This window comes from Spermophilus citellus (genome assembly GCF_964194105.1).
Source record: "Spermophilus citellus genome assembly, contig: SCAFFOLD_131, whole genome shotgun sequence".
NCBI lineage: Eukaryota > Metazoa > Chordata > Mammalia > Rodentia > Sciuridae > Spermophilus > Spermophilus citellus.
The window spans coordinates 638370-651087 of record NW_027672905.1 but is presented as its reverse complement, the minus strand read 5'-3'; the positions used below and the strand labels follow the sequence as shown (position 1 = coordinate 651087).

The following is a 12718-nucleotide window of genomic DNA, read 5'->3' as shown; positions in this document are numbered from 1 at the left end:
TATCTTTCTTTTAAAATGTTTTTAGATGTTCCATTGTTAATTGTTGGATCTCCAAATACCAAACTGTCTTTTGTGGGCTGTGCTACAACTAGATGAAATGTTTGCATTCACATCAGAAGCGGATAGATTGGTGTTAGAAGCCGTGTGCTTTGTCTTTTCTCAGAATCATTCTACCTCTCAACTCTAGACAGCTCCAGGCTCACTCCAGCTCAGTGTAAATGTTAATGTGGGGGATGAAAACTTGGATGCCGCAGCAGTTATGCCCCATGAATAACTTACCTGTTTCCTCCTATATGATAATGAGTGGTAGCTTTTCTAGATAAGAGCAATGAAATATAGTTCTTAGTTCTAAACTGTTTCTAGTTTAATCCTAGATCTTTATTTTCACTATCTATTTACCTTTATTATTTTCATATCCTTCTGTCTTTTAACTTTTACATTGAATGTAGTCCCCAGGACTGCCTACACCTGTAGCTGACCTTGGATTATTATTTTTTTTTTCAGGCTGGGAAATTAATCTTGGTTTTTGCTTTGTTTTGTTTTTGTGGTGCTGGGGATTGAACTCTGGGCTTTGTGCATGCTAGGCAAGCACTTTAGCATTGAGCTACACCTAGCCCTTAACTTTGGTTTTTAACTGTGTTTTTCAAAATGCTTATCTGTGCATTCAGGTTCTAAGAAGGAATGAAGACTTTGTAAGTGTTGGACTTGATCTGTGCAATTATTTATAATGATAGCTTTCCAACTGGGGCATGCATACCCTGTTGACCGTGTGGTAGATTCCCTTGTGTATAAAGAGAGTGAGGAATGTGACAGTGAGGGTTGATTTTACTCAAAGGAAATGGAAATTTCATTAAATTTAGATACATTGTACAGTGAAACAAAATATTAATAAATTATGAAGATAAAACATAAAAGGGGCCGACAGTACTGGCCTACATATTTTCCCCACTCTGCCATTTGTGACCAGAAAACTTGAGGTCTGAGTGTCTCCTGAGGTCTAAGCATTAGGGGTTTGCCGACTTTGAGTTATGTGAAGTCAGGAACAACTTGAACGGTGTATGTGTTGGGGAGGAATATGTATTTGTGTGTGTGTCAATCTGTTTGTCTTTTTATACTTTGTCACTCATCCCTAGCTGCAGTGAGTTAGCCTTTCTGCTCACTACAGAATGGGGTTGAGTCTTGTTGAGACAGAGTTTAGGTGAAAGGATTTAGATGGTACCTGGACCCCTTTTTGGCCCTGAATCCTCCAACTTAATTTTCACCTTTTGGTGAGACAGATTTTATATATAAGTTGATTGGTACTTTATGTATAAAGATTGATAGCAATCTCAAATATAATTCCATACAAACTCCTACTTCCTTTTGGTTACAGATGCTTGATGTATAGGACCTGTGGTCACTGTCCTTCATGTGAATGGTTTGACTTCATTGAAGCAATTCATTTTGTTTTCTTTTCCCCTCAACCTGTTTTTCAGCATCTGATCCCCCCGTCTCTTCCCTTGATCTCTTACAGTACCCACCTCTGTTACTAAATTCATGTTCTTCCTCTCATGGTCCCTATTCTTTTCATAGGCACCCATTTTGGGCTCCTGTGAGGGTCTTCTGAGCTGAGCCTCATTCATTGGTCAAGTCCATGTGTTGTCCAATCTGTGAATTAGATAAGTCAAGTTTGAGATGAAAGAATCTATTTTGCAATAGGAGAGAGATTTAGGTTGTATTTAAGGAGAAGCTTTTGAGGTTGGTATTAGAAACAGATGTAATAAGATATTGTGGAAGCTTTCTCTCTAAAGACTTTGGGGGGTGGGAGAGCGAGAGCGAGAGAGTGAGTGAGTGTGTGTGTGCCTGCGTGAACGTGGTTTTCCCTGCAATCCAGACAGGGTATTTTCTTGGGGTTCCTATAGCCGGACCATTGAGGGGTACTTAATGAATCCTCTTCACCCATCATTGATTTCCTACTTCTTTCCTGGTTTGGTGTTTCTTACCTTTGACATATTGTTTTAAATTTTGGATCTTTTAGCTGCAGAGCTGACCTGTCACTTCTTGTGTCCCAGAACAATGTTGTGACCATACAATCCAGAAAAGTGTTCATTTTCTTCTGTTCAAAGCAACTTGTGTGGCTGTATTTACTTTTCCCTTCTAATTCCTTTTAAAGGTAATAAACTACAATTGGGTTTTGCTCCTCAAAATTGTTCTGACATGAGAATTACATGTGTCAAGTTTAATTTTAGTAGTTAAGTGTATAAAAAATATAACTTGCTTTCTTAATATAAATATCTCTGGAAACCCTTTGCTAGTAGAGCAAGACCCTTTTCTTCCTTCACCACAGGGTGACTTGGGCTGAGTGCTGCTGGAGTTCCCCCTTCTGTGGACCCTGGTTCCTCTAGCTCCTGGAGTATGCCATTTTCTTTCCCATCCTAGGCAAGCTTTGGTTACTAAACTAGCTAAAACTCAGTTTCCCAAGTCCTACTGCTCGTACTAACACTATCCCTGTTTCTCATCCTTCCCGCCATCGACAAAGCCGGGTATCCCAGCTGCTGAGGTGGGTATAGGAGTTGTAGCTGAGGCAGATGTGGTTGATGCTGTTGGGTTCTTTGTCCCCTCTGACATGGAAGACGATTACGAACCTGAGCTACTGTTAATGCCATCCAATCAGCCTGTCAACCAGCCCATTCTAGCCGCGGCTCAGTCCTTGCACCAGGAAGCTACCAAGTGGTCTAGTAAGGTACTGATTAGCACTCCCAGTTGGGGACTGCTCCAAATGCATCTGGCCATGTGCAGCCTTGACACATTGCATCACTCATGATCTGTGCGGGTCCTGTGAGTCTGAGCAGGGTGGGTATCTGTTTGTCTGCACCTTGTTGTTAGGACTGGCTTCACAAGTTTGGTAGGTCTGCTAATGCCAGATTAATTGGATTGCACTTATGTTTGGGAGATGAAGAGAAATGGGGTCACTTTTTGAAAGGATTCTTTTTCTTACCAACTTTGTGGCCCTTGCTCAACTTTAAATCTCTTGAGAAGCTGTGGATGCACCTCTCAATGACTTCTAGGTCAGGAATCATTCTCCACCATTAAGAGGTCCCCTGGCCTGACCATTGAGCTTTGGCCCCTACCTCCTGCCCCTGACTGCTCACTGATGGATGGTTCAGGCTTATTTATCAGGGTGAGAAGCAGCTTTATATTGCAGGGTCTGTGGGGAGGACTACTTGCTCCCTTGCACTTTCCTGTGTGGCAGATGTTGGCCTTGATGGGAGCCCACTTGGAAGGGACGTCACTGACTGCTTGTTCAGGTTTCTCAGTGGGAGGAGGGATAGATAGCAACAGAGGGGATTTAGTGAACCAAATGCCAAATCTAAAATAAACTGCTATTAATTAGAATGGGGTTTCTGTTTCCTTCTCCAGCATCCTCTTAGCTGAGGTTTTGGGACTGAACCAAAGCTAGTTTGGGGAAAAAAGGGGTTGGTACTGGTCACGTTATTTCCTTTGAAGGTGGCATGTTGCAAGAAGAAAGATTTGAAGAGTGATGGATAACAACTAACCCTGGCGCTACACTATTTCCTAACCAAAGTCTTGAAATTTGGAATGATTCTAGGTCTGTGCTGGAAAAGGTGGTTCAGAGGGCCTCATCTAATATACCCTCACCTCCTGGCTTCTTCCTGTATGTGTTCTCTTCAACCTCAGTTTACTGCCTGAGACATCACACACCTACCAGCATAAACAATTAGCCATTTCATGGTGTCTGTAGAAGTCTCTCACAGAGCACCCTGTAGTGGCATGATTTGCATATGCCTCACTGCATTGTTTATAAATTGAAAAGCAAGAGGGGAGAAATGAGTGGGGCCTGGCCTTTTGAAAATAATGTAGTTGCTGTGATTTTAGGTTGTTTTATGGGCGTAAAATAAATTACTTGTATATATCTTTATTATGACCCATGAAGGTTTTAGTGAACCAAATGCCAAATCTAAAATAAACTGCTGTTAAATAGAATGGGGTTCTGATTCCTTCTCCAGCATCCTCTTAGCTGAAGATTCCATTAATTGGAGGCTTCACTTTAACTGAAGGGGCTGAACAATTGATTCTTGATGTTTTTACATGTGAAAGATTAAAATGATGTTATATTTCAGGCTGACAGGACAAATGAGACACTTGAGGAAAGGCAAGAGCATATTGGATCAGAAAATTATGCTCCCCTTTCACCAGCTGTGAATAGTTACTTTAGGTTTTACATTCTAGTGAAGTAGTGAGAATTTTGGCTGCTATTTGCAGCCAGGGTAAGGAGGAAGAGGATGATTTCAGCATCTGGAAAGGCTCCTCTGTATTTTTCCTCTCTGGCCAGTTCTACTGCTTTTTCTCCTATTACAGAATGAAAATGCCTGTTTCACCAACTCCTTGGCCATGGCCCCATTTTATTGACCCTATTAACCTGGAGATGCTTAAGTGCTTGTTCAGTGCTATGCCTGCAGTGCACATGTTGCCCTTTCTGACTTATATCCAGGTCTTCCTTTTTCAGTCAGGAGATTCTCTGTCTGTCTCTGATCAAGTGTCCTGCCTCATCCTTCTCTGTTTCTCCAGTGCTATCCATGTCATTCATGAACCGTCCTTTTAATCTTCTTCTCATCCTTCCAGAGGGCTGCTAGAGCAGCAGGCTCTCTCCTCTCCTGTTTTTCTGCTCCTTCCTTAACTTGGCAGAGTGTGGGCAGAGCTCACACTGTATGTTTGCTTCTCTCTAGGGCAATGATATCATTGCAGCAGCAAAGCGCATGGCTCTGCTGATGGCTGAGATGTCTCGGCTGGTAAGAGGGGGCAGTGGTACCAAGCGGGCACTCATTCAGTGTGCCAAGGACATTGCCAAGGCTTCAGATGAAGTGACTCGGTTGGCCAAGGAAGTTGCCAAGCAGTACACAGATAAGCGGATTAGAACCAACCTCTTACAGGTACCTGGGAAAAGAGGGTGTGTGTTTGGCAGGTTGGGTGGGGAGAGTTGGGAGGAATATGAGGATAATGAGGGAGAGAGCAGCAGAGAGAAAACTGGGTGAGTAGGGGAAATGGAAAAAAGGGGAGTTTGGGAAAGACAGACTCAAGAAAGTTTTATTTCTTAGTCAAAGGAAAGAATGTGAATGTGTTGGCTTCTGTATAAAGGGACTGGACTAACCCCAGGAAGAAAAAAAGTGTTTTGTTGTAATTTGAGTGCCTTCTGCATGCTAGCCATTGGAAGTAAAGAAGTGGAAGTCCTCCCCTTGAGGAACGTGTGGGCAAGACAAATATGGACACGTACCAAATTAAACTTTCTCTTTAGGTATGTGAGCGAATCCCAACTATAAGCACCCAGCTCAAAATCCTGTCTACTGTAAAGGCCACCATGCTGGGCTGGACCAACATCAGTGACGAGGAATCTGAGCAGGTATGTATTTGCGGCTTTTGGTTTCTTGCTAGCAGCTTCTGTGCTATTCACTTTAATTCTGTTTTAAAGACATTTTAGCTCTGAATGAAATATTCAGCATGGGGGATGGAGTCTTATGACTCACTTTCTCAGGAGGAGAGTCTTTTGTTATAGAGCTGCATCAGAAATTTGGGACTGGGGGGTTGGGATTGTGGCTCAGTGGTACAGTGCTTGCCTGGCACGAGTGAGGCACCGAGTTCGATCCTCAGCACCACATACAAAGTAAATAAATCAAATAAAGGTATTGTGTCCATCTACAACTAAAAAATATAATTAAAAAAAAAGAAATTTGGGATTGAAAGTAAAGCACTTGGGCAACGTGTTACTTTGCAGATGGGAAAATGAGGCATAGGGAGGTTAAACGGTTGAGGTAGCACCACGAATCTGTGCCAGTTAGGCTTCTACTCAGTTCTTTTCTCTCCTACAAAAGGCTTGGCTCTTTTAAGGCTTCTGCTGCCTGTCCACTCCCACGCACTCTGTCTTTTTTGGCTGGAGAGAAGACTGTCTGCCTTCGGGTGATTTTACAGCCTTGGGGGAATGAATCATGCAGAGTGTGCAGGAGTATGAGGTGGTTAGGCCTGTTCTGAGACTTAAGTGACAGCTCAAGGTGGTGCTTCTTTTGCATTTTCTTTAGTCTTCTCACAGAGAAAGAACGATGGGGGGAGGGTTGTTCTTAACAGTTTGTCCTGTTTCTCTCCGTTGTGGAACTGTGGCCCAGATCTTTCAGAAAACTCTCATTTGCTGGGATTGGTGGTGGGTGCCTGTAATCCCAGAAGCTCAGGAGGCTGAGGCAGGAGGATAGCAAGATTTAAGACCAACCTCAGCAATTTATTAAGACCCTGTCTCAAAATAAAAAGGGCTGGGGGGTATGGCTCTGATAGAGTGCCTCTGGATTTAATCCCCAGTACCTAAAACAAAACAATCCATCCTCATTTGAGCACCCCTTCCTCTTCTTATTTCCCCTCTGGAAGATCCTGCTGTGAGCCACATTCCCCTTTTCTTCTTTTGATGAGGAATACATCTTTGTTGGACTGCCCAGACAGCGCTCATACATGGAGTATGAGGCAATATATATCAGGTGGTTTGGGAGTTAAGAAAATAAGAGACACCATGTTGCCAGGCATGGTGGCGCATGCCTGTAATCCCACCAGTTTGGGAGGCTGAGGTAGGAGGATTATAAGTTTAGGGCCAGCCTCAGCAACTCAGCAAGGCCCACAGCAACTCAGTGAGACTCTGTGTCAAAATAAAAAGTAAAAAGGGCTAGGGTAGAGTATCCCTGGGTCTAATCCCCAGTACCAAAAGCAAAACAGAACAAAAAGACACAATCCTTCCTCTTGGAGAACTCACAAATAATTTAGGTTTCTAGGCCAGTAAACAGAGGGTAGGAGCACTGTAGAAGATACAAGAAGGCTACTTTTCTTGGTTTCATTATTGCTGCTTCCACTACCATATTCTAATCCAACAGCTCTCACCTAACCTTCTCTTCTCCCAAAACAAGGGAACTGGATCTTCACCCCTAACTCTCATATATTCTAGGTAGCATTTGGGCATTGGGCTGTTTTCCTGTCATGTGATCTCTTCTGCCTAAAGGTGGGAAAAATTGGAGAAATAAGGATAAGTTTTGAGAGATTCAGGTCTTATTCATTTAACCAACAAAAATTTGTCTTGGGAATATCTACTCTGTTCCATTAAACTGTCTAGTAGTCCAGGTGTGGTGGCATATGCCTGTAATCCCAGCTACTTGAGAGGCTGAGGCAGGAGGATCATGAGTTCCAGGCCAGCCCAACAACTTAGTGAGACCCTGTTACAAGAGAAAAAAATAAAAAGGGCCAGGGTTGTAGCTCAGTGGTAGAGCACTCCTGAATTCAATTCCCAATTGAACCCACGCACCCCCCCAAAAAAAATCCAGGGAAAAAAGGTAGAAAATGACAGTGTGGTAGAATGGAATAAATACACGACTATAAGTGAGAGGTCATGAGTTTTCATCCTGACTCTGTCAGGATGAAAGTTTGGATGGCAATCTCTAGACCTCTCTGCTCCTAAGTCCTTTTGTTGATAAGTGCAAAGATTTACTAATCAGAAATTCAAGCCCATAGTTATTTCTCCCAGAACTGTGATCCCTCTGAAGTTTCATGCATAAATTTAATACACATGAACATTTTTCTCGGGAGAACCCACAACCTCCATTTAAATAGTTATTCTTAACTCAGCTAAACAATCATTAAGGTTTCTGACTTTATGTGAGCAGAGTACCAACATTCCATTCCTATATCGTTGTGTTTGGAAGATAAACTTTGGATTTCCATAGATTGATCAGGTGGTTGGTTTATTCATTAATTGAATATTTATGAAATGCCTCCGAATGTGCCAAGAACTGGAGAACAACTGTGAACAAAAACTGACAAAAGGGGCTGAGGATGTAGCTCAGCGCTTGCTTAGCATGTGCAAGGCCTTGGGTTCAATCCTTGGTGCCACGCGCGCACACACACACACACACAACCAGGGCTGGGTGTGATGGCGCACACCTGTAATCCCAGCAACTTGGGAGACTGAGGCAGGAGGACTGCAAGTTCAAAGCCAGCCCCAGCAACTTAGTGAGGCCCTAAGCAACTCAGTGAGACCCTGTGTCTCTAAATAAAACATGAAAAAGGGCTGGGGATGTGGCTCAGTGGTTAAGCACCCCTGGGTTCAATCCCTTTTACAAAAGCAAAACAAAAAAACTCAACAAAACAAACAAAAAACATGACAAAAATCTGTCCTCCATTATGGAACTTAAATTTTGTATGGACAAACAACCTATCTCAGAGCACAATAATCTAGATAAAACTTAAAATGTTTCAACGAGTGATGATGGATTCTATGGAAAAAAATGAAAGAATTGGAGGTGAGGACTATTGCAAGTTGGGAGGTGGTTTGTGATGTAAAATAATGGGAGAAAGGAAGGCCTCACTGTGGTGACAGTTGAGCTAAAAGATCTGAAGGACATGGGAGGGAAAACCAACATTTACCTAGGGGAAGATTATTCCAGGTAGAGGGGATAAATATCAAGAGTCTGGAGGGGGAGGAATAACTTGAAGATCAAGAGGTACAGACTATACGCCATCTGAAGGCACAGTACAAGATCATGATAGTCTAGTTTGGGGTCCTTTTTGGTTAATACAGCTAATCCATCAGTGATGAAAGTGAGTACAGGGAATGGTTGTAGTCCATTCTTAGCTTAACCCTATTTTGGAGACAGGATTGCATCAGGGACTACTGTAATGGAGAGTTCTTCTTTCTTGACAGGCCACAGAGATGCTAGTTCACAATGCCCAGAACCTCATGCAGTCCGTGAAGGAGACTGTAAGAGAAGCAGAAGCTGCTTCAATCAAAATTTGAACAGATGCTGGATTTACACTGCGCTGGGTCAGAAAGATTCCCTGGTACCAGTAGGTACCCAGCCAAACCTGGCTGGTACGGAAACCCCTACTGAAAAGAATAATCCAAGTTCCAGAAGCCATCTGGAGTTGCTGGGGGTTGAAAGCCACATCCCAGCCTGACATATCAGAAAGGAATGGGGTCTCTTCACATTACAAAACATTTATACTCTTTGTCATGGACACTGTGAAATATGTCTCCATATAAATTCTGTATTCTCAAACACAGTTAAACTCATGTATACTCTGTCTCAATAGGTGGACTGGGTTTTTAGCCCATGGACTTCACATAAGCTCAGAATTTAAGAGTGAAAACACTAGCCAGACACCCTAGGGGACATTTCCCTCGTTTCCTTTTCACCAGCCAGTTAAGAAAATCTCTGCTTCCAAAAAATTGTTTGGGCTTTCCATGTTGCTGCTGACCCCGCCTGCCCTGGGTTGTACTACCTGGGTCCTTTTCAGAAGTGAGCTTTGCTGCTGCAGGAAAAGGTAGCCTTTGGGAGCCCCAACATATAGGCCTGGATTCATTTCCTGCCTCTCCCCAATTTAATTCAAGTTTCCACACACTAGCAAACTTCACTGTCAGGAGGAAATCACAGAATCATGATTCATGAGCAATGTCTGTGCTAGGGAAACTTCTTGTCCCATGGCAGTCCTCAGCCTGCCAAGGTAACCATCCCATGAATACACTGTGTGCCCTGGTGCTCTCTGTCACTAGAGGGGCAGAGTAGCCAGGGTGTGGCCCTGCCCATCTTCCCAAGGGGGTCATGCCCAGGCGTTCCATGCTTTGTCACTGCCTGCAAAGGTCTGTGCTGAGGACTTATCATTCATTCTTAGCTCTTTATTGTTCTTTTTTAAGCTGAAATGCTGCATTTAATTTTTAAACAAATCATGTTCTGGCTTTTGTAGTCTTCCCCTAAACCCTTCCTAAATAAGATTTTTAAATATATGTAGGTGTTCTTTCTTTTCTTTTTTGGGAAATTGGAGTCTCACTATGTTGCCAAGCCTGGTCTCAAACTCCTGGGTTCAAGGGATACTACTGTCTTGACCTCCTGAATAGATGGGACTACAGGCATATGTCACTGTACTTTGGTTTGTATGTAATTTCGAAAGATCCTTTTTATCCTTTGGAAATTCAGTTCATAAGAATTAATACTAGACCTCTGAGATTGTCTAATGAAAAGGCAATCCTGTTAAAGGACACTTCTATCTAAGGGAGAGTGGTATTTCCAGACTAGAATTTGAATGCTTCTGGGACTAAATCAATGGTAAATACTCCTGGAATTCCTACTTCCCTTCAACCAACTAAGCCAAGCCCCTTTATACTCTCCTAAATATAACTGAAAATAATGAGCATAATATTTAATCATCACCATAGTAAATTTCCTATTACGCAAAGTTAAAAGGCAATTTTTCCTCCCCTCCCCCGGACATTTATCACTGCTGCCTAAGCATTCTCCAGCACGTAAACCATATTTCTTTCCAAACCCAAAATGAAAAAAGTAAAGGAGTGAGACCCCTTGTCTAAATATGCTTTCCTTTCACCCCCCCCCAATGTGTGTTAGATCCCATCATCAAATGTATAGCACTTGTCTTAAGGTGGTCCTGCACACTCAGGCTACCTCTATTTCCTTTTAACTGATAAAAAATTATTTTAAGGCCCTCAGCATATTTGTATAATTGCTTACCTGATATAAATGCAATATTAATGCCTTTAAAGTATGAATCTATGCCAAAGATCACCTTTTGTTTTACTGAAGATTACTTAGAAGAAATAAGAAAAATCTCTGTTCTTCAAGTTCTTCTGGTGTTGAGACACTGGTTTTACACTTTATGCCAGATGTGCTTTTCTCTAACAACAGTGCTCAAGACACAGTGAAGCAAACAAAACAAAACAAATCCCTGAATGGTAGAGGTGTCACCACTTTTAAAAAAAATACATTTGTAAGCTAGGATTTGTTATATGCAAATATTTTCTGCTTCCTCTTTTTTGTGTTTAAAACAATAAAATGCATTTGTATAAATAATGCTCTAAAGTTGGATGTTATTTTAGTAAGAACTTTTAGGTCAAGTTTTTCCTTTATTTTTGAAGAATAGCCAATTAAACTAATCCTTAAGACCTGGAAACTAAAGATGTAGAAATCGACAATAGTATTTTAACTTAACAAGGATCTGTGTGATAAAGGACAACTTTGGGGATTATATACTAGAAGTAGCAGTGACAAAGGTTAACAGAAGGCAGAAAGCAGCCAGATGATACAGATCACCCACTGGTTGAAGAAGTCTTTCTATTTAATAGGAATGACCATCACTATCCCTTAAAAAGCCAAAGTTATTAAATGTGCAGAACCACAAATCCATTTTTTTATATTCTAAAATTCAGCATAGGAAGGTTCTCAAGGACCTACCAGGGCTCTGGGGCAGAACTAGCTTTTGGAGACATATTCCTCTTCTTAAGCCCCGACTAGAACAGTACTAGGAGATTTTTTAAAAATATTTTTAATTTTAGATGGACACAACATCTTCATTTTTTTAATATGGTACTGAGAATTGGACTCAGTGCCTCACACATGCTAGACAAGTGCTGTACCACTGAGCCACAATCTCAGCCCACACTAGGAGATTCTTGGACAGAGCTGGAACATAACAGTTTTTGCCTGATTTTTCTAGATCTGCAAAGGTTAAATATCATTAAAGGTTGAAACGTGGGCTGAGGCTGTCGCTCACTGATAGACTGCTTGCCTAGCACGTGTGAGGCACTGGGTTCGATCCTTGGTACCACATACAGAAATATAAAGTCATGCTGTCCATCTACAACTACTAAAAAAAAAGTGATACTTAAAAGTGTTGCTAACTGCATTTATCACTGCTTTTATCACCTACCTACAAAAGCTTCCAACCATACAGGTGGATTCTAGCCTGCTTGAATTAAAGAGAAATGTCCGAGGCTATTAATTAGGGCAGCAATCTCTAACATTGCCCCATTTCTGCTATTTACCTTATGTTCACTGCTGCATTGTAGTTAGTTGTTTTCACAAATCAGTTGCCTCTAAGGATAATGAGATCAGCACATTCCAAGGGTTCTTCTATAACACTATTTAAGGAATGTACCTACCAGATGAATGCCCTCTGAATACAATGATGGGGACTTCATCAAGCAGAAACTAAACATCTACTTTCATTTGCTCTTAGGATATACTCCCTTCACAACTTGGAAAAAGGGAATATTATAGGATTAGCTGGACCTCTGTGTTTAGTAAGTATTCTGATATTACTGAATATTCATGTATATATTAGTAGATGGTAGTGATAAAGAAGGGAATTTTGAATGGCTGTGAACATACTAAGTTAAGGAAAAGAGCATTTGAAAGTGTTTTGCAGCAAACTTTACATCATATATGTGATACAGAGGAAATTCTGATCATGTTCAGCCTGTTGACATTGAACAGTGCCCATCTGGGAACATTCAATTAACAGTTAAGCTTAACAACAACAAAAAAATAATAAAAAAATAAAAAAAAAATCAACCTGTTGCTTTCATTTTTTTATTGACAGTATAGCCAGAGCTATTGAAAGAATTTATTGGACTCTATCAAATTAATAAATACAATAATTTAATTGTAGAAGGAAAAAGTCTACTTGGACATTTTAGCAGAAATTGATAGAGGCAAGGGACTCTTGGCATACATTCTACTTGAATATAAGACAGCACAGGAAGAAAATTGTACAGTGCAGGTATGGAAGGTTGAGATTAGGGATTCCGAAGAAAGAAAAGGAAATGTTCTGATTGCTCTTTTGAGGAAAGAACTCTAAGATAATAAAAAATAGGACAAGCAATTGAATAAAGCAATATTAGATAAAGGGA

The 12718-nt window shown here is 41.3% G+C and overlaps 2 pseudogenes across 2 annotated transcripts in view; one reads left to right on the top strand and one right to left on the bottom strand.

Annotated features, from left to right (window-relative positions):
• Nucleotides 1–8869, top strand: part of LOC308640394 (vinculin-like) — a 50523-nt pseudogene extending 41654 nt beyond the window's left edge. Inside the window, exons 18-21 of the transcript in view lie at nt 2519–2722; nt 4728–4931; nt 5294–5398; nt 8723–8869. The product of the transcript in view is annotated as a vinculin-like (transcript). The remainder of the gene's footprint in view (nt 1–2518; nt 2723–4727; nt 4932–5293; nt 5399–8722) is intronic.
• The window catches only part of LOC308640388 (AP-3 complex subunit mu-1-like), a 31733-nt pseudogene continuing 26116 nt past the window's right edge, over nt 7102–12718 (bottom strand). Inside the window, exon 10 of the transcript in view lies at nt 7102–7238. The product of the transcript in view is annotated as an AP-3 complex subunit mu-1-like (transcript). The remainder of the gene's footprint in view (nt 7239–12718) is intronic.